General features: G+C 46.1%; 1 protein-coding gene across 5 annotated transcripts in view; it reads left to right on the plus strand.

The window, feature by feature from the left end:
• Positions 1–312: 312 nt before the first annotated feature.
• Positions 313–27,197, plus strand: part of Fam163a (family with sequence similarity 163 member A) — a 79,713-nt gene continuing 52,828 nt past the window's right edge. For all 5 annotated transcript variants that reach the window (XM_057770338.1, XM_057770340.1, XM_057770339.1 and 2 more), the window contains exon 1: positions 313–488. The gene's annotated coding sequence lies outside the window, so the exon portion shown is untranslated. The remainder of the gene's footprint in view (positions 489–27,197) is intronic.

A 27,197-nucleotide genomic window follows, 5' to 3' on the forward strand; every position in this document is an offset into this window, starting at 1 on the left:
TCCTGAGGTTTGCTTTTCTTGGGCTAAAAGGCAGCTAAGCAGGGTGAAGAGTGTTTTCTGGACTAACACGCCAGCGGACCTACTATATCCCTAAATGCAATTCTCCTTGCGGGTTGGGGTTTCTTCCAGGACTCCCGTCAGTGCCAATCAGGTCTCTTGATACCTGCCCCCATCCCAGGCCACCTGGAGGAGGCAGGAGGTTCTGGGCTGGGTACTCGACCAGCGCTCTCTCAGAGCCGGGGCGGGCAGAGCAGCCTCACGTGGGCCGGCCGGGCGGCTGGCGCTGGTAGGAAAGCGCGCAGAGCCCGGGGCAGTGCCGCGCGGGAGCCACGGCTGAGCTGAGCAGCCTGCACCGCGGGACCTACGGGGCAATCAATCGCCCACGCAGAGCGAGCGGTGCGGTGCGGCCGCAGAGCAGGCGGATCACCAAGCTGGGAGCGTGGATGTGCCGGGCACCAGAGCACTGTCGAGGGCGACTGAACACCCAGGTAAGTGCGCCCCCGCGCCACCTTGCGCAGCGCACAGCGCTTCACACTCTGCATCCTCCTGATTCCAGCTGCGGTAGCTCCCAGGGGCGCGGTCGGGTGGCTGCCAGTTCCTGGAGCCCCTCACCTCCCCCCATCCCCGCCCATCGGCTCCCCGCATCACTTTCCGGGGATCCCTCCTGCTTTCATGACTGATCCTTGGATCTGGCGACCCTCTGGTACCCTTGGCGCTCAGCCTCGGGGCAGGCGTCTCCTATGCACGGGGACCTAGCGATAGTGGGTGTGGGGAGGGGATCCGTGGGGGACTGGGGGGGGGGTGCTGCCCCGGTCATTGGCAGTTGTCGGTCGGTGAGTCCAGTTTCCAGCAAGCTTACTAGGGATTTTCCTGAAGTTTTACGGAATAATGAGGGCGAAGGTGCTTTTGTGGCTTCAAGAGGCAGGATGTGTGAGCGCGACAACACGAGGGAATTTGGGGACAGGCATCTTTGCCAGAGACCCTGGGACCAGGGCAGCCAGAGGTTTCCCCGCAGAGAGATCCGGCTCCGTAGCAGGTTCATTGCCCGCCTACTCCTGAGCCCCCGGGCCCACCTCCCGCACCCGCATGCTGGATCCCGCGTCAGCCACGAGGAAGCTTTGGTTAGCAGTACCAAGGCTTGACCCAAATAAAGATAAGGGATGGAGAGACAGGGCTTGGAGTGAGTCTGCAGTTTGGTCCTGGTCACCCCGAGGGAGTCTACTGCCTGGTCTTGGTCACCCCGACCTCTGCTGGTGCATGTTGCTGCTCCAGAAGACTCCCTAAAAAGGGTGGTGTCCTCAGAGGCATAAAGAAAGACAGCAATGAGACCTGAGAACTATCAGCACCATAGCACTAGCTTCAGCTGCTTTGATTTTGGTTGTGGGTGTTTTGTTTTTTGTTCTTACCAGGGCCTTCCTTTTCTCTGCATGGAGCTGTAGGACCCTGAACGTTTATGTTTCCTAACAAGTTTAACGTGGGAGGCGTCCAACCTGCAAGACTGAGACACATTCTCCGGGCTTTTCCAGTCTGTGAGGACAGCAGACCAGAGCTCTCCCAGTTCAGGACCAGATTGTTGGCATGGTTGCAGGAGAACAGGAACTGGGTTCTCCCAAGCAGGCTTGAAGGGCCGGTTCCAGGGAAGCAGCCATGTAACTGGCAAGGATTAATGTATGCAGTGGGATCTCTGTGTCCTGCTTGGGTCTGAGTCAGTCCCAGGAGAAATAATTCCAGACACAATAGGAGATAGTACCAGGGACAATGATGGGTCACAAGACACCTTGCGTTCACTTTGCGGGAGATTCCCTGGGGTTTGCCGTCTTCCAAGGGAAGAGGCAGTCCCTTTTCTGTACTGAGTGAGTTTTTGGAAGCCACAGACATTCTGATCCTATCCCTTTCAGAACAACCAGCGGTGAACGAAAGGAAAAGAACAAAGGCACACTCTAATAAGTTATATTTTCTCAGCCTCCTCTCCCAGCTCCCATGAGGGAGAGGCTCTAAACTGCATTCAGACACATTAGTATCTAGAGAGAAACCAAGTGTAGTTTTCTGATGACTCAAACGTGCATTTGGCAAGGCAGCTGCATCTCTCCTCCAAGAGCCCCACTCACTCCAGGAACATGCTCATAAATTCCACCATCCTGCAGAGTGAAAGGGGATGCTGTCTGCCTGAATGGAAAACTTCTGAGGAAATGGTTATGGCCACAAACAGAAACCCTAGCTGTGGGCATTCCTGTCAGAGCTAGAGATCTGTCTTTGCTGACCTCCTCAGAAATGATATCCTGGAAAGGCAGACACCACAGAGTATGGTGACAATGAGAGAAAGTGCCTAGCATTTTGTCAGAGGATTCTGTGTTGTCTCTCGCCTGTCCATCTGCAATTGAAAAGGGGTGCTGTCTTAGTCCCTTTGTGAGCAGACATTTTATGGCAGCGAGGAAAGCTGGCCCAGGGACAAGCTGGCCTAGTCTTCACTCAGACCCAAAGCTGAGTTCAACAATCCACTTCAAGCAGTGGAAGACGCTAAGTGACTCAGAGGAGGAGGTGGGAATGGTCTGACCAGCCACTTGAGGAAAAGGCCATTTGGTGCTGGCTAGGGAAGGAGAATGCCCTTTGTGGAAAGTATCCAGGGGGTTAGCCCTGACCTGTGGTTATTAACTCCCAGGAAAGCCGCTAACCATTTAAGAACCATTATTAAGTATCTTTCATGTGCCAGATGCAAGGCGTTGCAAAAAATCAATATTACCTCCATTTTTAATGTGAGGAGACCGAATTTGGAAAACGTAAAATTATTTGTAAAGATCATAAAGCTAGTAAATCATAAAGTGGAGGTGCTGTGCTCTGTAGCCCAGTCGCTCATTTTCTAATGTCCCCTAGAACTAACACTCTGTGATGCCCCAAATTCATAGCCATCCCTAGGTAAAGACTGTTGTTTACAGCCAGATGTTTGTGAGTCCATTGGGGAAGTGCGGGTCTAGAAGAGCCGGATGCTGTTCATTGGCTTTATTATGCAGAGTACAGTAACATAGACACTCGCTTCAGTCAGCCAACAGTGAAAAAACTGATAGCTGCTCAGGAGATTCTGGGCAGATGGCTCTATCCTAAGTTGCTGGCAGGGAAGTCAAGTGGTACAACCTCTTTGGAGATATTTTGGAAATACCCATCTGGATTATAAGTTCCTGGCCCATTTGCCCCATTGATTCCACTTTTAGGGATTTAACTTGCTGCTTGCTATACTTTCACGGACGCAAGGGCATGAGTTTATCATAGCAGTGTTTGAATTATGAAAGGAAAAATATGTATTTCTCGAAAGAACTTGTTGAATATTTTACCCTACTTCCAAACAGTCAAATTCAATCCTATTCATCTATAGGAAAAGAATTGGGAAGTTTCCTATAACTGACGGGAATGTTTTCCAAGCAATGGGCTTAGGGGAGAAGAGAAGATGTATAGAGGCACACTACCTTATAAAAGTGTAAGATAAAGAATGAGACGTCTAACGGTATCGATTGACCCCAAGACTGATGGGACTGTATCCCTTTGTGTCTTTTGAACCTTGAATCATGTAAAGTTGCAAAAAACCCTCTTTCTCTGCCCTGTGCCTGCCATGTTCCCTCGAACATGTCTTCAGCTGAACAGTGTTGGTGACACCTCCCACTTCCTTTATGGCACTCAAGAGGATTCCTTTGGTTTAAAACCAAAGGACACAGGGCCACAATATCAGGACCATCCAGAATTTCTTTAGGAAGTCAGGAAGAAGAGATGCCTTCGGACAGGAAGCCAACTGAGCTGGGTAGACAAGGCATGCTTGGCTAGCCTTAACAACAATCCCAATAAGCAGAACCACGTCTCTTCTCATGGTCTCACTGCTACCACAGGATAGTGAACGCACAACAGTCCTCGGAAGGACCAAGAAGAATGCAGTGACATCAGGAAATATGTAGGTCTGTTTCTAGGGGTAGCTTTTGGACCCCAGGGAGGGGAAGGCATGTTTGAAAGAACCGATGTTTTAGTCAATATTGTACTGCTATTATTGCTATCAAGATACACTATGACCACAGCAATGCCTATAAAAAGAAAACATTTAATTGGGACAGGCTTACAGGTTCAGAGGTTTAGTCCATTATCTTCATGGTGGGAAGCATGGCAGTGTGCAGGCAGACATGGTGCTGGAGAGGGGGCTGAGAATCCTACATCCAGATCCACAGGCATCAGGAAGAGAGAGCCACTGTGCATAGCTTGGACAAGCCCAGCCCCCAGTGACATTTCTTCCAGCAAGGCCACACCTCCTAATCCTTTTAAATAGGGCCACTCCCTACGCATCCAAACATGGAGCTTCTGGGGCCATTCTCACTCAGGCCACCACAACATTATTCTGGGGCTGAGCTGGCTAGACTGCTAAGCAGTTAAGAGCACTTGCTGCTCTTCCAGAGGATCAGAGTCTGGTTCCCAGTACCATGTGCAGCAGCCTGCCTGACACTCTAGCTCCAGGGGATCTGATGCTCTGTTCTGGCCTCTTTGGGCACCTGCATACATAGGGCTACACTCACACAGACACATTAATGAGCAATTTAAAATTAACAAGAAAACCACTCTGGACTCTAGGGCTATATTGCCCTCAGAATATCTGAGCAAGGAAATTTTCACGTCATTAAATGGAGTCTCCCGAGATGCCTCATTGAAGACTTTTCATCAGTGACGATGCCGAGTTCACTTCCTTGCCCCTAAGAATCCGTGTCCCCTGGAAGCCCAGCCTGGAAGTAATGAATGCAGACAGGATGGTGGTGGCATATTGGCTACAGTCTTCACCTTTTCAGGCAGGGCAGGCTATTGGGTAGCAGAAAGACTCTTCCAGCTACAAGATGGCTTCTCCAGTTTCCCCTTCCCAGCTCCCAGCCACTCTGTGAACCTGGACGTGTGAGAGCTCAGACCCTTCCCTGTGAAACCACGAGTCTTTCTTTCCTGTCCCTTCACAACCTCTTGTTCTCTGTATGGTAACTTGGGAGGCAGGTACACCAGTGTCACCTGGGCACATACAACTTTGGATTACAACCAGATGAGGCTGGGAGTCACGCGCTTTGAAGGTTGGAATCACTGTGATATGTGTAAGTTTGTACACATCACAGGGCAGGGACAAAACTTCTTAGTTAGATTCCCAGGTCTCTTCTGTCTGTGTATATATAACAGATAGGACTGAGATAGCCTTGTGATGTCCCCCAGGAAATGGTGATTGTCATTGCTTTGGTCCAGATACTAGTGGTATGGAAATCTGTGTCTGTATCAAGGAGAAAAGTCAGCAGAGGTATCCCTTGGGCCTCGGGTCTGGGCTGGGAGTCTGTCTGATGTTTAGAAGAAATAGCCCAAGGCCTCTAAGAACCTTGCTCTCTTGTAACTCACTGGTGAGGACTCACCTCTGACCTCCATTCAGCTGCAGGAAGAAGTAGTTTGAGTTTTTCCCAAATAAATTCTGGAGCACAGAAGGGAATTGCTTTTTTTGATGCCCTGTGGTTGTCTACAGAGGTGGGAGCAAGAAGCTGCCCTGGGCTCTCAGCCAAGGCCATTAGAACCTAGACATCAAGGGGAAAGCCAGAGAGCCAATATTAAAAAAAAAAAATTAGAAAAAGAGGCTTACATAGTATCCTGGTAGTAAATGGTCAGTTCAACTTGCTTGAATTTAGAAAACATATTTCTCAAAGCACTGGGAAATCGGAGCCAAGCAAGGCATGGCCGCCAGGTTCTAGATACCTGCAAGGCAATATGGGAAAGGAGTATTCATATCGCCAGCAGAGACAAAAGTAGAGCAACCGATGACATGCTGTCAGGGACAGAAACACTAAAGTGGATCAGAGGCTGGCCAGTTGACTCTGACAGACTTTTAAGGTCACTTGGAAGTGACCCTTGAATTAGTCCTAGGTGCTAGAGTGACGTTGATTGACAAGTTTGGGAGAAAGGCGGAACTAAGAGAGTAGTTTGGGCAAGGCACAGGGTTACAATATGAAGTAAAGAAACATTAATATAATCTCATTGTTTACCTAGCTTCTGCCACAGGCACAATACACAGGCAATTTCTTTCCCTTTTCTCCTTTTCCTTTTCTCTCCTCCCTCTCTCCTCTTTTCTCCTTTTCCTTTCTCTCTTTCCCTGCCTTTCTTCCGTGTCTTTCTTTCCATTGGTCCTCAAGGCTTCTTATATCTAGTAAGACACTCCACTGCCAAGCTATACCCGCAGCTTATGGCATTTAAAAATGTTTATAGAGTGAAGCTGTTCATATCCCCATAAATCATTCATGATATATGACATAGAGGTGGGCTGTGTGCTTTAAGAGCAATGTCTTAGCTGGGCGGTGGCGGTGCACGCCTTTAACCCCCACACTTGAGGCAGAGGTGGCAGATCTCTGTGAGTTTGAGGCCAGCCTGGTCTACAGAGCTAGTTCCAGGAAAGTTGGGGCTACTTAGAGAAACCCTGTCTCGAAAACCAAAAATCAAACTAACAAAAAGCAATGTCTCGGTGATGGCTTATAGATATTAGAAGTGAAACGCCCAGATTTGTTAGACTATCATAATTTCTATCAAGTCAACTTTACTTGAAAAAAAAAAGCAGATGGTATTTTATATACCATATGGTGAAGACCACCTTTTCTGTTCTCCCAGGCTTCTGTGTCTCCGTGGCTTCTTCAGTGGGGACACAGGGCACAGGAACAAGATGAAGTCTGTCTCATTGTTTTGTTCATTTCTCCATTCACTCGTTTATTTACTTAGGTGTCAACAAAATAATTTTTATATTTGGCCTAAGTGGTAGTCTGATTGTGGAGGGGGTGGGGAAGGCAGTGGTCTCTGTTCCATCCAGGATCAACACAGCACATGGACAAGATCACAGGAGGTGTTAGATGCCATAGTGGACCTGGGGACAAGGGCTGACTGAAAACATCATATGTGCCAAATAAGTACTGGTTGCTAAAAATGGATGAACAACATGATAAACAGTACCAGACACTGCAAAGAGAACAAATTAGAGGACAAAAATATTCCTTTGGATTTGGCCAGTGGGGCTCAAAATTGTTCATATGCTAGAACTCAGGGAAATTATGGTTCTTTTTGTAGGAGAATAACTATGAAATATTCATACATTACAATTACTGAAAATATCATTTGGAGCTAAATAGGAAAACATCTTGTGCTAAGTTCTACTATAGGTACCAACTGTCAGGAAAACTCACGAAACAGAAACATCAGGCTAAAAATATTCTATCAGCCCACTCTTTTCCTATGAGTTGGGAGGGGGACTACCCAAATTCTATTTTAATGCAGGAAACTCTCATACCAGCTGGTAGAACCCCAGGATTTCAAGGAAGTTTGGCATTTGACAACTGTTGATGGTTTCAGCAAGGACGATTTGGGCAGAGTAATGAGACTGGAAGCCAGATGGTATCGGACTGAAAAGTGAACATTGCATTTCCAAGATACCACCAAGTATTTATCAAATGTCCCCGGGCGCACTGTTGAGAAGGAAGGAAAATGGCCAACATCCCAGTTCTCATGCAGCTCGAAGTGGTTTAGGAGAAATAAATTATCACTAAAGAAACATACAGAGGTGCTGTGACTCAAGCCATAGAACGGCACAGGGTGTCACAAGCATTTACTGTTGATAGTGGATCTGGGACCCTTCAGGGAGGAGCTGGGAAATCAGCTGAGGAACTGTGGTTGAGCTGAAACCTGAGCACTGAGAGGAGCTTAGCAGGGAGAGGAACTCAGAAGCTGGAAGAGAACTTCCCATGGAAGACCAAAGGCCATCCTTAGAACATGGCGTCTGAGGTTCTCCAGGCCAGAGACGGAGGGATCATTCTACAAGATGAGCGGAAGAGGTCAAGAGGAAGAAGAACTCACAGTCTTGGTCATGTTAAGGATTTTGATGAGCGGTCTCTGAAGAGCTAAGATTTGATGAGCGTCTCTGAAGGACTAAGCATTAGGAAAATTATAATGATTAACCCAAATGATCAACTTCACCATATTGAGAAACACCCAGGGAATAACAAAGCCTACCCAAAGTGTGGGGAGGTCAGCATCTCCAGAGTCAGTTAACTAAGGGCAAGATAACCCACCCTGAATGTGAGCAGCACTGTCCCATAGGCCAGGGGCTTGGATGGAAGAAGAGAGGAAAAAGGAGAAGGCCTGCTAGATCAGGCTCCCTTCTCCCAGCCCCTCCCCCTCCTTCCCCCTTCTCTCTGCTTCCCAGGTGCGATGAGGTGAGCTGCTCTGCCCTCGCACCTTCCCTGTAGATGGCCGACACCTCTGAAACACTGAGCCCAAGTGAACTTTTCTTCCTTTTAAGTTGACGTTCTCAGGTATTTGTCACAGCAGAAGGTCTATCAAGCAGGGACATAATCAGAATTTCTACTTTTAAAGGCTCATGGGTAAAGCACCTGCTGTGTGAAATGTGAGGACCTGGGTTCAGATCCCCAGAACACATGGAGCTGGACGTGGTAGCGAGTCTGTAATTCCTCCTGTGGCAAGGTGGAACGTGGGGAGAGGGAAGCTGGGCAACCCTGGCATTCACACTGGCAAGCAGATCCACACACACGACAAGTCACACACACACTCAAACAAAAGCCAGTGGAAAGCCCATAACTAGCACCATACCCAGTGTTGAAAACCTGAAACCTTTTTTTTAATATCAGAAAAAAAGTAAGAGTGGCCGTTCCTGCCAGTTTCACTGAGCATAACAGCACATGTCCTAGCCAGTGCCTTTAGGGAAGAAAAGAAACTAAGGGTATCTAGGTATAGGGATGAAGGAGCACACTGCCCCTATTTACAGAAAACCCTTATGATGCCACAAAAATGTTAGAATTAACCAGAGAATTTACTAAAATGTAAGTTCCAAAACCAACAATACATTTCCCTCCAGCCCTGTGTGTTTGTGTGTGTGTGCACGCACACACGTGTGCATGTAGACATGATCATCTCTATATGAATGTGTAGAGGCCAGAAGTCAAGGCCAGACGTCTCCTACTGCTCTCCACCTATTTTTAAAAGACTCTCACTGAACCTAGGTCTTAATAATTGGGCAACTAAATGGCCAGCAAGCCCACAGATCTTCCCGCATCCTCACTAGCCCAGTGCCAGAGCTATAGACCCGAACCTCTGTGCCTTCGCATGCGTGCTGGGAATCTGAACTCTGCTCTTCATCCATCTTCCCAGCCCCAGGTACATGTTTATACACCCACCATTCAGCCATCTGATCAGGACAATAGCCACACCTTTCATGCACACACACACACACACACACACGCTCAAGAATGAGTAAAATTAACAAATGAAGGAGAAAATTTTGTATATTAAAAACTTCAAAACGTCAATTAAACAACACACACACACACAAATGGAAGGCTATCCCTTATTCCCAGATTGGAAGGCTCAATGCGGCTAAAAACACCACTCAGTTTTGCTGATTTTGTACCCAGTGTCATTGGTGAATTCATTGATTAGTTCTAGCATTTTGTGTGAAGCCTTTAGGGCTTTGTGCACATATCAAGTCACCTATAAATAGGGGCAGTTTTATTCCTTTATTTCCCTTTCAAAATCTCAATGGTGTGGCATTTTTATAGAAATACAAAACAGGGATCAGTGAGATGGCTCAGTGGGTGAAGAAACTTGCCATTGGTCCTGAGTTTGATACCTGGGATTCATACAGTGGAAGGAAAGAGCCAGTTCACAAATGTTGTCCTCTGACCCCTACAATTGTGCCATGTCATTCACCCCCACCACAGTATAAACAAATAAATAATGTTATTTAAAATTTTAAAAATGCACAGTATAATCTTAAAATCTGTGTAGAATCATAAAATTCCTCAAGTATACAAACGGTCTTGAACAGCCCAAATCTGGAAGCACCACGAATCCTCCCATCAAAATATATTACAAAGCTACACGAATTAAAATAGACTGGAGGCAGGTGATGGTGGCACATGCCTTTAATCCCAGTACTTGGGAGGCAGGATAGGTGGATTGCTGAGCATGCAAGGCCAGCCTGGCCTACAGAGCTAGTTCCAAGACAGTCGGGACTGTACAAAGAAACCCTATGAGAGAGAGAGAGAGAGAGAGAGAGAGAGAGAGAGAGAGAGAGAGAGAGAGAGAGAGAGAGAGAGAAAGGAAGAAAAGAAAAAGAAATTGGAATGGAATAGAGACAGTTGTCAACCATTAGAGCAAAATTTTAAAGCTCCTAAATACATAATGTATGTATGTTTAATTAATCTTTGCCAAAAGCACCAAAAACATGCAATAGGCCAAGGGTATTCTCTTCAGTATGTTACATGGGAGAATCGTGCACATGAAAGAGAAGCCTGAACCCATGTCTGATACCACATACAAGAAAACCCAACTCAGAGTGGACCGCAGACTTAGATGTGAGGGTGGACCTTGCAGCTAGCGTTCTTGCCATGGTGTTTTAAAAAGACAACAGGGAGGATCCAATTTAATGGGAAAGTTAGGAGTGAAAGGATCATAGTGTGAGATTCCTGAAAAGATGGGTAGCTAGCTTGGAATGTCTGGTGGAGAAGCTGCACTTAGGTGTCTTCTCTCCTGGGCTGGCACAAGAATTGGGTGAAGAGCATCCTTCATCTCTGGGTAGTAAGAAGAGGGAGCAGATGCAGTCTCTGGGTGGTGCTGGCAACTGATAAAGAGAAGGAAGTCAAGTCAAAGGAGAAGCAAGAAAGCAGAAAGGGTTTTGAGACCAGGTGTGAGGGGCATTCGGCAAAGAGAAAAGGGGCGAGCTAGCCGAGGCGACAGTACTGCTGCGCTTGTTAACTATGTGACACTGGGCCTATTTCCTAATATGCAAAATAAGACTGATAACCATGAGCACCCACCCCTCCCCCATAGAACTGTGGCTGACACAGAGAAAGTGACCAACTAATGTACGCTGTCACTTTAAGTTTCACCCTCACTGTCAGTGGCTGGCACGGTGCCGAGCACATAATTGGTTTTAATTTAAAATGTTCACTAACTCTCGCAGGTTCTCTGTATCTTGGAAGCAGTCAGACATCACTGAAGCACCAAGCTCTTTCTTCTCTAAGCACTTGGAAGCCTTTCTTCTCCTTAATGTTGAGGGATTTGTATGTGCTTCTTAGCCGATTCTATTAGGAGGTTTAATCATATGGGCAGGGCAGTGAGCCAGGGTAAAGAGAGAAGAGATCCAATTAATTCCAGTGCCCAGGCTCTTCCGACCTCGCATGAAAAGGGGCAGGGTGACTTTAGAACTCGTTCCTTTATTCCTTCCATAATGTCTATTGAAGCGACTTTGAGCCAGGCCTGCACGTGGGGCTGAGATACAGAGATGAACAGGAATGGTTCTCCTGCCTTCATGCTACGAAATCTGATAAAGCAAATGTTGCAATGGCTGCTTCTGGACCGCCCAGGAGGAAGAGCCCCTAGCTCTACCTGGACTAGGCAGAAAAGGCTTCCAGAGCAGGGTGGGGAAAGTTGGTGTTTGAACTGGAGCTGAAGATGAGTATCTCTGTAGACAGGCAGGAAGGTAGCCTTTAGCCTTTCCAGGCAGAGAGAGACTTTGGGAGCTTAGTGGCCAACAGGGGAGGCCAGGAACCGTATGTAGTCCAGTCATGTCAGAGTACGACATGTCCACTTATAGAGACATGAGAGTAGACGGCAGCGTGGTAGGCTGCATGCTAGGTTAAAGACTCTGACTTCTTGATCCTGTAGGAAATGTGCGGCCAATGTAAATTTCTGAGCAGGGGCATAACACTCCCAGGTTTATATGTTAGAAAGCTCTGTCTAACAGACAATAGAGGAGCAGTTTGGGTATGAGTTGTGTAGGAGGGGGATATGACCACCATTACTATGCTCTGAGATGAAATTACTGTCAGGAGACTGTGATTGTAGTCCAGGTGTGGGTTGACCAGAGGGCAGTTCCAGTGAAATGGATCCTAAATATGATCATAGTGTTGGGTGACTGAAATGCAAAATGGTAGCCATTGGCGTCAAGGAGATGGTGGAATCTGGAGTTAGGGAGTTAAGGAAGTCATTTCTCTCCGTGTTAACGTTTTCCAGGATGAAGGGTAGGAAGACGCTGAAATTCTTACTGAGGATGAGTCAGTGACGGGGGAGGATGTATAACAAAGGTTATCAAATAGCCTGAGCCTCAAGATAATGGAAATAGAACAATCTTAACTTTAATTCTGGAAAACGAAGGAGATTCGTGTAAGATATAAACTGTTGACCCTTGCTTCCAAGATAAAACAACCATTACAAAACAGTTAGACCATAGGCCCAAGGTTCTAGTACTCTGAGATCTGCTTCAGGACCACATAAAACTTTACAGATAGTTACCCTCAAATTTAAGATCTTTAAAGTAGGGTTAGGCATGGTGGCACACACCTTTAGTCCCAGCACTTAGGAGGCAGAGGCAAGATCTCCGTGTTTGAGGCCAGCCTGATCTAAATAATGTGTTCCAAGGCGTCCAGGGCTATGTACAAAGACACTGTCTCAAACGACAAAAAGATCTCCAAAGTTATCTGAGATCTGTGGTAACACCATAGCTCATGCTAGCATCTTGGTGGAATACCTTTCCCAGGATCCTCAGAAAACCATTACCAACTTCTTTGCTGAGGTTGTGCCGACACATAGCTCATCTTGTAACTATGGCAGTAGAATTAAGTGAATAGCATCCTTTGTGCCAGAATATAGCCTATCTCTTAGCAGATAGGTTTTATTGCTGTCTCATATGTTTTGAAGCCATCTAGCCTATAGTCACTGCTGTTCTGGGACCATTGGAGGATTCTAGAAGACTATACATGATCCATGTCCTCAAAGGACTCATAGTATAATTATAAAATCCAGAGGATACACTTGGAACAATAAGGGACAGTAGGAGCCTTGCAAAGCTTAATGGGAAGAGACGGGTATGGATAGTCTACAAAGGACACAAATAGATTGTAACTATCTAGCCATGGGTTAATCAGCCCAGTGAAGACAATGGCATTAAAGAACAGAAAAGAAAGGTCTAACTCACCTCATGTTAAAGGGTTAGTTTCCAAGGAGTCATTATTGGGAGCTGGTAAAACCTGCAGGATGTTAGGCCATATGAAGTCCTTATGTTGTTGTGAATGTACCATTTAAGAGGGTTTAGTGGCAGTGATCATTTTACTTCTTGGCTTTTTGCTATAAACAGTTTGTTCTACTACCTATTCCCTGCCACTGCCTTCCAACATCCCAAACCAAGGCACAAAGTAATAGATCGCTCTGGTCTTGGGCTGGAAGCTTCAGGCGGGTCAAATAAATTCTGCTGCTTTGTAAATCTCATGTACTTTGTTATAGTAATGTGAATCTGAGTGATTTGCTCTAGGAAGTGAGAAGATGTGTAGAACTTGATAATTTGACTATAGAGAAGGGATGACCCACGGGTTGCTGTACTTCAAGGTTTTGGGTGGTGAAAGAAGAAACCAAAAGAAATTTACATTGGAAAAGAGAGAAGTATCAGCGATTCCTGTGAGACATCTAAGAATATAATGTCTTGAGAGTCACAAGTCTGGGACTCAAGGGTGAGCCGTGGTTATGTAAGTGCCTGAGGTAGGCATGGTGGAGCAAAGGCAGAAACCTGGGAAGACCCATGAGTGCAGTGGGAAGACCCATGAGTGCAGTGGGAAGACCCATGAGTGCGGTGGCAGGGTCAGGAGGGAGCAGGTTGCTAGTGAACCGTACATAGAATCTGCCGTGAGAGGTTGAAGAAAACAATTAAGGGTAAGTTTGGAGGAGCAGTGACTGGCCAATAGCAGAGTGTTTGGGAGAGACAGCATGGGGGTCGCTGAAGACTGTGCAGAAGAGTTTCAGAATAGTGGCCTGAAGTCGGATCTCAGCAAGTCCAGGATGAGTACGTTGCGTGAAGGTAGAGGCAGCAGATAGAAATGTTGGAGGTGTCTGGCTGTGACCGGGCAGAGAAATGCAGCAGGGGCTGGGTGCCTGTTGCAGGGATGGGGGGACTTCCGGTATAGACTTTGTTCCTCCTAGCTTTGCCCTGGAGGAGAAGAGACATCACTGGGCAGTAGCATCGTGTGGGAGCTAGGAGCTGTTTTAAGAGCGACAGAAGCTTGATGGTGTCCAAGAGCTGAAAGGACAGCCAAGAGGGAAGACAAAAGGGCAGAGGCAACAGTCAACCAAGTGCAGACTTCAGGGAGGGCAGGAGGTAGACCTAGGCCACACGTGGGAGGCTGGGCAGACCAGGAGAACATGTCGGCCTCCCCATGGGGAGTGAAGAGATGAGGCTTGGGGTAAACCTGAGCAAGACTCGTTAGGCTAGCAATGGGATAGCAGGCTCAGGAGGCTCTTTTTTATTAATTTACACCCTGGTTGCAGTTTCCCCTCCCTTCTCCCTCCCCCTCCTCTGTCTGCTCAGGAAGCTCTTGATGTTGTGATTCTCCTCCATGACAGACAGTATTGTTTGCTAAGAGTAAGTCTGAGTGATATGAGGGATGAGAAACAAAGCAAAGGTTTGTAACCGTCCCTAAGGAGGATAAAAGTATTGTCGGCTCAAGTTTTCAGCGCTGTGCAATTGAGCAACAGTGATCATATTGATGGAAATGGGAGTTGTTACTTTGGGGGAAAAGTTATGTTTTAAGCCTGTTAAGTTCAGGATAGTGGCAGGAAATCCATGTGAATAACTCCTACAGATATCAAGAACATCTCAAGGGAACATGGCTGCTAAAAGCCCACATCTTTACCAATCCCTGGTCACACTAACAGTGTTTAGCCTATGGAGGTGGAGGTTTTCATTGGGACCGCGATTAGCTCTGTTCCACCAGTGGCTTCCCAAATAACCACTCAGAGACTTATTACTAATTATAAAAGCTGAGCTGACCACTCAGGCTTATTACTAACTAGCTCTTATAACTTAACCTATTTCTATTCATCAATGTGCTGCCCCGAGCCTTGTGGCTTTTACCTCTCCTGCATGTCCTGCTTTGTCTCCATCTGGCCGTCAACTCCTCTGACTCTGCCCTCCTTCCCAGCATTCTTTCTGCCCCAAAAATCCTGCCTAGCCATTGACCAATCAGCTTTTTATTAACACTGTGAACAATGGATGTTTCCAGTACACAAAGATTGTTTCACAGCATGCCTAGCTAATGAGTAAAAATCAGGGTCCCCTCTGCAGACAGAGGGTGATGAAATCACTAGGCGCCCGTAACAAGCTGTCTCTAACATAGACTGCCACAGGCTTAGATGTGAGATTATTGAATTCCTGAAGCTTTGTTGGAAAGATCATGTAGGAAAGGCAGACTAGGGGAGAATTCTTCTGGAAGCTTTCTTATCTTTGTGCTTCTGTAGCATAGCCTTGCTCAGAAAGCATGCCAATGTGCTCTAGAGAGAGAGATGCTTACTTATTTGGATTCAAGGCTTTCCTCAATCCCCACCAGCTTCCTAAATGTTTCCTTTCTGGAAGACAAATGATAACTAGGTCTTCTGGAATTTCCAAATATAAATATAAATGTTTCCTTTCTGGAAGACAAATGATAACTAGGTCTTCTGGAATTTCCAAATATAAATGAAGTTTTTATTTTATGTCTTTATTTACTTTAAGTGGATAAATGTTTTGCCTTGCATGAATGTATGTCTATCCATTGTGTGTGTGCTTGTCCCCTGTGGAAGTCAGAAAAGGTTATCAGAACAGGAGTTACAGACAGCTGTGAGCCACTGTGTGGGTGCTAGGAATCAAACTCAGGTCCTCTGCAAGAGCGGTCAGTGCTCTAAGCCACGGAGTCATCTCTCCAGCCCCACAAATGAAGTTTTTTTTTCAATCTAGCTTAAGATATTTTACTATAATATTTGAAAAGAAAAGATTGCAATTTCTTGGAAATAAACCTGTTTTAATTAGGGTTAATATTACTATGATGAAAAACCATAGCCAAAGGAACTTAGGGAAGAAAGGGTTTATTTGGCTCATTCTTCTACACTGTAGTCCATCACTGAAGGAAGTCAGGACAGGGACCCAAACAGAAAAGGAACCTGGAGGCCAGAGCTGATGCAGAGGTCATGGAAGGGTCCTGCTTCCTGGATTGCTCCACATGGCTTGCTCAGTCTAGTCTTTCTTATAGAACCTAGGACCATGAGCCCAGGGGTGGCCTCATCCAACAATGCGCTGAGCCCTCCTCCATCAATCACTAAGAAATACCCCACAGGCTTAACTACAACCTGATTTTATGGAGGAGTTCTCTCAATTGAGGCTTCCACCTCTATGGTAATTCTAGCTTGTGTCAAGTTGACATGAAACTAGCCAGGACAGAGCCTTTTGTGACTTAAGAGAAAAACAATAGGAAAAGAATCTAAAGCTGCCCTGCCCATCTTAGTTCTATCTTTGTATCTGCTCATGTGTCTACCATTCTTCATAGGCCCTCTGTGGAGTCTGTGAGCATAAGCGTGACAGGCTAGCACTTCTCGAACACGCAACATTAGGCCCCAGTCTTTCCTTCTTTTCTGGCCTCTGTCTATCCACCCATCCACCCAGGACTGACTGGGAGCAGGTAGGGCCATGCAAATTCAAAAGGTTCTTAAGACTTTCTTCTTAGATGACAGAAGACTTTTTCCTAGAATTCCTCGAGTCCTCCACTCCTCAGGCAGCCTCACTTCCAAACTTACCCAGGATTCCCCCAAAGTCCAACAACTCGGGGTGATGCATGGTTTAGCGGGTACCTTCTCCCAGCCCTAGCACTGAGATTGGGTCAGCTCTGATTGAGAACTGACTTGGTAAACATCCATCATCTATCGCACTCAGCTACATACACATACATACATACATACATACACATACATACACATGCATACACATGCATACATACACATACATACAAACATACACATACATGCATACACACATACATACACACATACACACACAAGCCCTTGCTGTGTGTCAGATACTGGGCCAGGTGCTGGAGACACAGGGTGAGCAAGGAAGGAACCCATTGTCTAGAGCTGGGCCCTCCCTCTTGCACCGTTCACAGATGATCACTCACTGACAGGTACATTGTGGCCTGTTCAACAGCACCTTGGCCCTGTGCCCACTAGGTGCCTACATTGTACACCCCAGTTGACAACCAGAAAGGGCTTCCAGTTGCCAATTATCTCCTTTGGCCAGGTGTAAATCACTTCCCCATAGTTAAGAGGATAGAGACGATCAAACAATCTGCAAATAAAAACACAATTATTTAGCATAAAGATGCTGTAATGAGACAGCCACCATGACTGAGAAACAAGGCCTCATAGATAAAGTAACACAGACGCAGAAACCTAAGGGGTGGCAAAGAGCCAGTTACTCAGGGAGTGAAGTATTCCCAAGGCAAGAAAGGACTTCAGCTGTGTGGTGATCAGAAAGATAGATCATGGCTGGGATATAAGAACTACAAAGAAAAATGGTACAGAGGGCCAGTTGGTAGAGTGTGCACAAGGCCCTGGGTTCGGTCTCCCAGGACCACATAAACTACATGTGGTGGCATGTCGGACTAGTAGCATTGGGAGGTAGAGGCAGGTAGATCAGGAGCTCAGGGACATCCTTGGCTACATAGACAGTTTGAGGCCAGCTTCAGCGACATAAGACCCTGTCTCAAAGAGAGAGAGAGAGAGAGAGAGAGAGAGAGAGAGAGAGAGAGAGAGAGAGAGAGAGAGAGAGAATGGGGCAGCAGGTAGACCCAAAGAGAACCATGAAGCTGACCAGATATGTAGGGCTACATTATCGTCCTTAGTATTATCCTGAGAGCAATTCAGATGGCTGAGAAATAGAAAAATAATGTACACAGAATGTTGCTGTATGTTCATGTGCATGTATGCACGTGGCTGTGCATGCATATGTGTGCACATATATACAGAAGTCAGATGGCAACCTTGAATGTTGTCCTTCAGGTGCCACACATCTTGATTTTGAGATAGGATCACTTGCCAAGTAGGCAAGGCTGGCTGGACAGTGAACTCCAGGGATCCTCCTGTCTCCACCTCCAACATGCACTGCCATGCCTGACTCTTATGTGGGTTCTGGGGAGAAACACAGGCTCTAACACTATACAGCAAGCTCTGTATTGTCTGAGTGAAGCCGCAGATAAGGTCTGCAGAAGGTTGTCTGTGTGACAGCGAGTGGGTCAATGACACTCAAGATCTAGGCAAGGATGGAGTGACAGCACAGAGGATGATGAAGACTGGGAAAGAGTTGGGACTACCCTGTTTGCTTTGCATGACTTATGTAAATACCCAAAAGAAGCTCCGAGACCACCTTTACTATTGTAATACCTACTGAGCACCCATTATATACACAGTATGTAAGACACTAACACTTACCCTAGAAACCAGAAGGGAGAAGGACACAGAAGGTATCAGAATAGAAGGGTCAGGATTCTAACAGTATGGGGTGTTGAAGGGAGGAGGCACTAATGCAGCCTCAGTGGGGAGGGAATCAGAGACTGACTGATCTCCAAAAACCATCTAACCTAGTGAATGGGCATGCCAGGCTCGGCACAGCCTCACAAACCTCGGAGGATGAGATCAGAAGCCAAGCACCAGGACAGAGATAGGAGATCAGAGTCTGGAGAGGTTGGCAAGAGCCAGAGCAGGACAGGGAGGGCCACATTAGGGGCTCCAGGGACAGCTCTCAGGCAGGTGGTAGTGGGGGCAGAGGAGAGGAGCAGGGGCTCCAGGAGCTCCCTACAGTCTCTAAATGCACAGCCTCTCTCAGAGTCCCCTTTTGTATTCCCTATGGGGGTCCCATTCCTCTCCTGGCACCAAGCAACATTTCCTTCTACAAACCTCCCACCTTCTTCCATGCCCGTGCCCTCGCTCCTGCTCTCTCTAAATCCTAACGGAGGGAGCACACGATTATACACGTAATTAAAGCAGTCTTTAAGTAGTGTCCATTTCCATACCATAACAAAAATGCCTGAGGTCAGGTACTTGTGAAAAGAGGTTTATTTAATTCACAATGTTGGAGGCCTAATATCTAAGCAGCGTGGTACTATCTGTGATGAGGGCCCCCTCTCCCTTGACTACAACACATCATGGTTGGAAAACTTACAAAAAAGGGAGATCACATGGCAAGAGAAAAAGCCAGAGAGGAACCCTAAACAGGCCACTGTATTTACTTTTTTGTTGCTATGACAGGATACCTGATGAGCGTAGTTTAAAGAAGGAAGGGTATGTTTTGGCTCAAAGTTTGAGGTTGCAGGTCGACATGGCAGGAAAGTCATGGCAGCAGGAACTTAAGGCAGCTGGTCACAGTAGGAAGCAGAGAGCAATGTAAGGCCTGTGCCCAGCTAGCTTTCTCTTTTAGTCCAGGATCTCAGCCCATGGAGTGGTGCTTTAGAGTGGGTCATTCCACCTCAATTAGTGTAATTTTGTTAATCCCTCACAGAGAGGGCATGCTGGGGGCATGCTCTGGTGATTTTAGACCTTGTCAAGTTAACAGTATCAACCATCGCGGTCCCATTTGTTCATTTTGTTTTGTTTTGAGATGGGGTCTCATGTAGCTCAGGCTGACGTTAAGCTTGCTATAGCAGAAGATGTCCTTGAACGTCTGACCTTGCATCATCTACATTTCACGTGGGTTACAGCTGTGTATCATCATCCTCCGTTTATGTGGTGTTGGGGATTAAACCTAAGTCTACCTATGGAACTACACCAACAACCACAGTTACTCTTGTGTAAAAACCCTCTCTTAGAGCAAACCAGAGTCTTAAAGAACTAATTCAGTTCCCTTTAGGTTTTTAATAGCCCAGGCTGGCCTTGAACCTGTCATGTAACTGGGGATAACCTTCAACTCCTGACCCTCCAGCTTCTAGGGTCTGTACCATCATGGCCACTCTTCAATTCCTTCTGAAGGCAAAGTCCACAATGGCCAAATTGCTTCCTGTAACCTTCCAACATTCCTACCTTCATGGGAAGTCAAGCTTCTAATACAAACTTCTAGTCTTGTATAGACATACCCAAGCCAAATCTAAACTATGCAAGTATCAGCAGAAATGCTTAGCAATAGGTTTCTATAGTAAGCTAGCTACCACTTAAAATGATGTAGAAACATAGGTTACACAATGTGTTGTTAAATTTAAAGCAGCAAGTACATAGTATAATCTAAGTGTGTGTAGGTGTGGTATGTCTGTGTGGACATAGCATAAAAAAGCAGCCACGCTTATTTCCATGGACAAATTTGTAAGGGGTTTTAGACCTTAGTTTTTTGACTTATGTCATTTAAATTACCTAATACACAGTTGTTCATTTATGATCAGAAACAAACCCCAACCAAAGTCACTCTAGGGATCTGCTTGGCAGAGTACAGAGAAGCACTTGACCTCCGGCTGGTTACCGTGACTGCGCGCTGTTGACACAGCAGGATTTCTGCCCAGGAGGGCTGCAAGCGAGACTAATTCATTAAGTGCTTCCAGTCCTGAAGATGACAGGAGCCAGGAAAACATAAAGTCTCGTTACACTGACAGCCGGTAGCCTTGATGTCTGTGTGTTTATTTATTAACTGGACTTCATGGATCCATTCTCCCACAAGCTCTGGGCTTTGCAGCCGACCTTGACACAGATCTTATTCTCACAGAGGATTAAAACTCCAAGAACACTGCCCTAGGAAGTGACCTGAACTCGAATGACAGTGTTGACCAGGGTTATAAGGTAGTAAGGGAAGAGAATGAGGCGGATTGGGTTACTTTCTCTCTCTGTCTCTCTGTCTCTCTGTGTCTCTGTCTCTGTCTCTCTCTGTGTGTGTGCATTAGGCATGAAGTACAAAATGTTTTATTTATGCTCCCCCATTTAAATCATAACAATTCTGTGGGGAATTCTTCCCATTTTAGAGTTGTTGAAACTTGGATTTGGAGAGAACAAATAATTAGCAAAAAGCAGAAGTTAGATTTAGTATGGCTATTTCTGAATTTGGCCCACCCCTCTGTTTTCCTATTTAATTGGCTGCTTTTACGAGCAGGGAATTTTAAAGCTTGGGAAATATTCTATTGATTTTGGCTTGAAGGTTCCCAGCAGGAAGTAGATGCCAGATGCTCTTTGTTCAATGGATGAATGAATGAATGAACAAAAGAAAGAAAATTCTAAAAGGTCATATAATCAGATCAAGGCAGGGAGAAATAATCGCGTTAGAAACCCATCTCATAAATACATGCTACGGACGAGTGCAGGAAAGGCTCTGCAGTTCTGCCTCCCAGCCCGGGTTTACAAGTGCATGTCTGCAATAGAGGAAGCATCAGGAGGGTCCCTCTGCTGGGGTTCAGAGGATGGGATCCTGCTGGGTATGTGGGTCAGCCAGTCGTACTGCAGTTTAGGGGAGAAGGGGTGCTGGCCTGGTTGAGTTTCCAGGCACCAAGCTAGATGTCCGCTGCTCCTGCTTGCTAATCGATCGTTCAGGCCATGCTGGGCCCTAGCTCTATGCCTGAATCAGTTATGGTCTGAGGACACAGAGAAAAGGCATCCCGAACACAGACACTTCCTGGACCACTTGCGAGAGAAATGCTTTCTCTTCCTTTTCCTGTGATGTATCGAACTGACAGGCTTCCCTTGGCTCGGATGAAGAACTGTTTTTCTCCATGTGTGTGCTGTCAGCTCTAGGAATGCTCAACACTGGTTATTGGGTCAGCAAGTAGAAACCGAGGGAAGCTTTGTTCGCCTCCCTCTTTCTTTAGCCATCTTCCAGGCTGGGCACAGAGAGGCTCACGTGCACCTCTTCCCCGCGCAGAATGGAGTGAAGCCATTGTAACCAGACTGCTGCATGGGACACAACAGCAATACTCTATATCTTCCAGGAGTTCCGAGTGTAGGGAAAGAAAACACGAGCTTCCATCTACCCTTTGTAGCTTTCAGCTAGAAAACAGTTTAGCGAAGAGAAACAGGAGCTTAGTTACACATAGGCCTGATACGTACATGGGAGAAGCCAAAGGCAACAAAACCCAAATCTCAAAGAAATGGTTTAGGATTCAGGTCCTGGTACCATCTTCAGCTAAAGACAAAGAGAGGAGCAAGTGGGGAGAGTCACTTTTGGAGAAAGTACTAGCATGAGGTGTACGTGCATACATGTGTGCATGTGTGTTTGTGTGTTGTGTACATATGTGTATACATGTATGGACACAGTTGCAGAAAACTAAGTATTCTGGTATCCTGTTCTTTCTGTTCCTTTGACAGGGTTTCTCACTGAATCAGAAGATAGGCTGGCAGCCAGCAAGCCCCAGCGATCCTATTGTGTCCACCCCCAAACAACGATGTGGTTATAGGTGTATATGTGCCCAACTTTTCACATGGGTGCAAGAATTTGAACCCAGGTCCGCATGCTTGAACAACTAGTACTCTTGCTACCAAGCTATCTCCCCAGCTCATAACTCTCATTAAGAGAATTTAAATTGAAGCTTTCTTAGTTGATAAAACTTTTTTTCTGGCAATATTGGGGACCAAGCCCAAGGTTTTGTTCATGCTACGCATGAGCCCGCCACTGATATTCTCAGTCCTCCCACTGATAAGACTTAGCTGAGATTAATTCAGGCTTGTCTTCCCAGTACAGAAGGAAGACAGGCTTACAAATGGACATTTTCCTACAAAAATGTAGATTTCCCCCAGAAGAGTCATTTATACCGTGTTTTCAGTTTCGCATGTGTCTGTTATATCTCAAAATAATCAGTCCAAAACATCCCTTGTGCAAAAGAGGCACATTTTACGATGTATATTCTGCTCTACCACGGAGTCCCAGAAGAGAAAATAGAGCATAAACTGACTTCACAGTTATACAGCAATGCCATTGACATAACTGTGAGCAGTGAGCCTTGGGAGCTCTATTCTGGCTGGGTTCATTTTATAGAAAACTGGGGGAGGGGGCAGACAACTCTGCTTCTGTATTTCTTTTGCTCTAATAATGTATAATTCTTTGATCATAATTCTAATGAAGTTCACTCACAAAGACCCAAAGGAGCCACTTCCTGACAAAGAGTATAGAATCCCTTAGAGAACCATATGTAGCAAGAGAGGAGGTGTGTGGTCTCTGGCGCTAGGCTGTAGTAAGTCCTACTACAGATGGGACGAAAGCCACCCCAGCTCTACAAAAAATAAAAATGACAGCAGGAAAACTGGAAGCTTTGGACTTGAACTTCAAGATGATTGTCTTCCCTTGGTCCAGGAGAGACACTGTCCCAGCTGTGCAGGAGAATTTAAATTCCTCTCCTCTTCCTCTGTCACTTTTTCCCCATCTTGTCAGGATCATCCAATTTGGATGGGGGAACAACTTTTAAAAATGATTTCTAAGGCTTGACACACATACTCACTGGATGAGCTCTTTGAATTTAATCTGGGAAGTCATAATCACTCTCGGGCTAAAAAGAAGCCTGAACCAAACAAATGTCACCCCAGATTCACGAGAAATTTTATTCACATAACTGGTTGGTAGCCCTTAAGTCTCTGGCCAGTTTTGCCCATGCTTCCCATCTCACCATAGGAGTGCTGATAGTCAGACGCATGCCACTGTTCGGTTTTTTTTTTTTAAATGCATATTCCAGGATTTGAACTCATATCCTGAAGGTTTATGCAACTGGTGTTGTTTTACCCACTGACCCATCAAGAGATAATCTGCATAACAGAGTGTGACTCCTGGGCACAGGCAGAGTGCTGCTAGACGTGCTAGGTGTGGATGCTCAGGAGAGGTGTGAGCAGAGAAGCCCACAGGCGCCAGCACGCCAGGTCAGTGTGGAAGTCTGTAGGGAGGCCTGTGGTGGGCAGCTAATGACAGTGGTCAAGGAACTGAGCTGGGGGTCGGGGGATTTTGCTCATTTTCCATATTCTAAATGGTTCAAGGCTATGGCTTTTTCAATCACACCCTTAAAGGTGGCATAAGGAGAGATGTGGATCTCTGAGTTAGAGGCCACCTTGGTCTACAGAGCAAGTCACACAGCTTAAGCTACACAGAAAAATGCTGTCTTGGAAAATCAAAAACAAACAACAACAAACAAAAACTCCACACCCTTCTTGTTCTCCCACATCATGGATTTGTTCTTTTAAATGATAGACAAAGGTAGGTACCCTAACCGCCAGGATGTGTGTCAGAAGGAAAGCTTCAGAAGAAATACAAGTACCCAAAACCAGAACTGTTTCCCCACTAGTACTGCTTCGCAGAGAATGGCCTCAAATGGGTAGAACGGACGGTTCTCAGGCCTCAGGAGCTAATCTGGTTCTTACACTGCCATGGTCAGTAAACCGCTTAAACTCTCACAGACATTTGAGTTCCAATAACCACAAGCAGCAGACCCTCACGTAAGACCAGCTTCCCTCTGGTTTCAAAGTCTGGAGAGGAAGCCCCTCCTGCCATCCCTTCGCCAGGGTCGCCCCTCAAAAGCTCTGTCTAGGACCAGAATTGTATCATCACAGAACGCCTCCCTCCGCCACGCACGGATGCCAGGAAAGCCGTCCCAAGAGACGTTCTGGAGGAAGACGGGGCAGGCGGGGTCCAGTTCTGCCCACCGCTGCCTGGGTTCCTTGGGCCAAGCTTGCAGTCTCTTGAAAAGTGGCCTCACGCCAATAATTCTGAAAGCACTCTGCAGGGATTTGGGACTTGGCCTTTCCAGGCCCCCAGCCCACCCTGCCGGCTCTCAGCACCAGCGAGCTTTTAGTCTCCTGCACCGCAGCCTGCTGGCGTGCGCTTCACATTTGTAACTGCCACTCCACATTGCCTGCGCGTCACTGCTCCTGGTGACAGGAAGCCTTCTCCTTTCTTCCCAGAATGCTTCCCCAAGTACAGTTCAGCCCTGGACAAAGGCAAAGGCTTCTGAATTTTTTTCTTTCTCTTACTGGTGACACCCCAACACACACACACACACACACACACTCCCATTCCTACTTTCCCTAACCTAACCTACAGCCTTGTGGGATATAGTTATTTGTTTTCTGGTTGATAAATAAAAGCTAAGGAACTTCTAGACTCTTTTTCTTAAGTGGGGTCCCATAGATCCTCAAACATTACAAGCTATTGCCACTGCTCTTGGTTACCCTCCAGAAATTGATGGTAAAACCCTAGCTTTCATAGTGCCAGAATTTTCCATTTATGCCACCCGGGAAGAATATTACGCAGCTGCGAACCCTGCAAACTACAGCAGCCAGTGGCCTGGCAAGACTTGTTGGTGCAATTGTGGCGTGAACGCTATGGCAATAACCATCCACTTTGACTGGGTTTAAAGACTGCTCCACAAGACTCTGTACTCATGCCTGGATTCTATTAACTTTCTATTAGTTTTGGCTATTAGTTCATAGGCCCTCAGGGAGAATGTAAGACTTTTATTCCTCTAAATAGACACAGTATGTAAATTACCTCCTAAATTCCTACCTTTATAGCCATAGATTAGAGAATCTCACAACCCTCACCAGAGACGCTCCTTCTTATAGTAGAAGGCAATTAATGCAGAGACCTACAACTAGCCAATGTGGAACCCTCAGCTCTAAACAAACATTTACATCCCTTTCCCTCCTGTAAAGCTCAAAGATCTTTGTAAGTACCAGAAGCAACGGGTTTCTGCAATGAAACAGCGTCATCGTGTGCATGGACTCGCATTGACTGAGACCGCATGTGACTACATCTATGAGACCCAGCCAGCCAAATCCTTGTTGTTGGCTGTTCTTTCACTCTCTCTCTCCGCATTGGAACACCAAAATGTTGTTGGTTGTTTTACTCTTTACTCTTTGCCCTTTGGAGCCCATCACCCAGCTCCCAAATGCAATGCCCGACTTTAGCCTGACTTATTTCTATCCAGCTTTTCTTAAATTATTTTATCCCCACCACCTTTTGCCTCTGGGCTTTTATCTTTCTCTTATGTCTGTATATCTTACTTTTGCTTTTACTCCATGGCTGGCCGGGTGACTGGTGGTTGACCCCTGATGTCCTTCTCCACTCGTTCTCTCTTGCTCCTTCTTCGTCCTCTCTGAGTTCTCTTCCTGTTTACTATCTGTTCGCCAGCCCCGTCTGTCCTTTCTCTTCCCTAGCTGTTGGCTGTTCAGCTCTTTATTAGACCTTCAGGAGTTTTAGAAAAAGAATCACAGCTTCACAGAGTTAAGCAAATGCAACATAAACAAAAGCAACCCATCTTTACATCATTAAACAAATGTTCCAGAGTGTAAACAAATGTAACACACCTTGAGATAATAGTCTACAAGAAATCCTAGCATAGATGGGATGGGGGCTTGTGAAGTCCCACCCCAACTGAAAAGTTATTGGCAAGTGATGGCTGCCGTAGAGAGAAGAGTAAGCTTTACTTCAGGGATTCAATCCCGAAGGCTCCCCATGCTCCAGTAGATAATCCTGCACCCAGGCACATACTGGCAGCACTAAGTAGACTCAGTGGGTTTAAAAATAATGAAGAAAAGCTGGCAGGGGACGCACGCCTTTAAACCGAGCACTCAGGAGGCAGAGGCAGGTGAATCTTTGTGAGTTCAAGGCCAGCCTGGGCTACCGAGCTAGTTCCAGGACAGCAAGGGTTATTACATAGAGAAACCCTGTCTTGAAAAACAAAATAAAATAAAATGAGAGAGACAGAGATACACAGAGAGAGACAGGGAGACAGAGAGAGACAAAGTGACAGAGAGAGACAGAGAGACAGAGAGAGAGAGAACATAAAGTTGAGAGAAAAGTGGAGGCGAGGACAGGGGAGGAATTGGATGGAATGGGGAATGGAACTGATCAAAACACATTTATACATGTATGAAATTGTCAATAAATGAATCTTTTTTTTAAAGCTGAACATGGTATCACACACCTTTAAAAAACTAAAACATAAGAAATGCCATTAATAAAAACAAAATAAGGAAATTCTAAAGTAAATAGTTCAGGTATGCTAGCAGATGTTTGTAATCCCAGCACTCAGAAGTCTGAGGCAGGAGGATCATGAGTTCTAGGCTAACCTAGACAACATGGTAAGATACTACTGCAAAAATAAAACAAAAAACAGTAGCTAAACCTAGCATGGCACCCATGTTTAGGTGCTCAGCTAAGCAGTGTTGATATGTCCACATTGCTAGGTCGCAGACCTCTCAAATCACTGTCATCTTGCAGAACTGAAACTCTACACCAGTGGTTCTCAGCCTTCCTAATGCCCCTTTAATACAGTTCCTCGTGTTGGGGTGACCCCAACCATAACATTATTTTCATTGCTACTTCATAACTGTAATTTTGCTACTGTTATGAATCATAATGTAAG

This window comes from Chionomys nivalis, chromosome 5 (genome assembly GCF_950005125.1).
Source record: "Chionomys nivalis chromosome 5, mChiNiv1.1, whole genome shotgun sequence".
Classification (NCBI taxonomy): Eukaryota; Metazoa; Chordata; class Mammalia; order Rodentia; family Cricetidae; genus Chionomys; species Chionomys nivalis.